Here is a 1,206-nt window from a genome sequence, read left to right as displayed (position 1 = left end):
AGAAAAACAATCATAGTCATTCATAATATAAACTAAAAATAAAAGGAAGAATAAATCTCATGGTTCTTAAAATCCGAAGGTTTGTTATGTCCTTGCAACTAAGAAAAGAATTTAGCATTGCATAACTATTAAACAACTACTCCTAAATAATGAAGAGAGCATGATTTTTTTGGGTTTGTAGAGGAGAGAATTTATGTTTTTTCTCTACTAGCTGCTGTCTCCTTTTGCTCTCTCTTTTTTTTGCTGGCTGCCAGCCTCTTCTCTCTTTCTTTTTATATGTTAAGAAATCCTAGTATCTATTTTACAAAATAGTCCTCCCTTAAGTTGGCAATTTACATTTAAGCACTTTAATAACTATTTTTCCTAAAAAAGAGAAATAGCCTTGCATGAAATCTTCAAGCTCTGACTTAGAGGAGCTAAATTGCTGATATAAAAATTTGGATGTCGGTTTAGAAGTTTCAGAGTGTAATTTAGACTCGTTTCTTCACGAAACTTGTTTACTAGCAGAATTCAATTGTCATCTTTGAAAAATTATATATCCCTCATATGATATCGTTTTTGATGAAATTTGGAGTGTTTATAGATCTTTGAGTCAGGAATCCAAAAAAATTGATTTGCATCAATTGGACTTCTATAGCTTCAGATATTGAATTTTGAATGGATAAAGGTCAATAGTGGTAAAATGCGAGATTTGACTTTAAAGGATGTGATTTCCATGATCTTTTTCTTTTTATTTTTCTTACATTACATTTCCAAAAAGGTATGGATGTTAGCTTTTTAGTGCCACTGGAATCACTTCATTTCGATCTCTAGAACTCACGTTCTACACAAAACATTGACTAAATGTCAAATCTACCAATTACCTCCAATTTAATCCTTTTTGCATCTTTCATCCAAAAGTGCCTTCAAAACATAAAATAAAGAATATCAAGGCATTTTACATATAAAACATGGACAAAACATTAGGTAGATGTGGGTGAAACTATCAAATAATATCGTTACATCAGTAATCTCACTGTTCATTCAAAATAAAAAACCAAAACTGCCTCTACATGCAAGGAATATATATATATATATTTTGTCTCTAAATGTATTTTAGCATTTTTACTATTTAATTTTTTAAAAAGACCCAATTATTCTTGACACAACCAAAAAATTGATATCTTCTTCCAAGTGCATGAGTATCAAAATAATAAATAACTCGGC

This window comes from Populus euphratica, unplaced genomic scaffold (assembly GCF_000495115.2).
Source record: "Populus euphratica unplaced genomic scaffold, PopEup_1.0 scaffold946.1, whole genome shotgun sequence".
Taxonomy (NCBI): Eukaryota; Viridiplantae; Streptophyta; class Magnoliopsida; order Malpighiales; family Salicaceae; genus Populus; species Populus euphratica.
The sequence above is the reverse complement of the archived record's forward strand: the minus strand, read 5'-3'. Positions refer to the sequence as shown.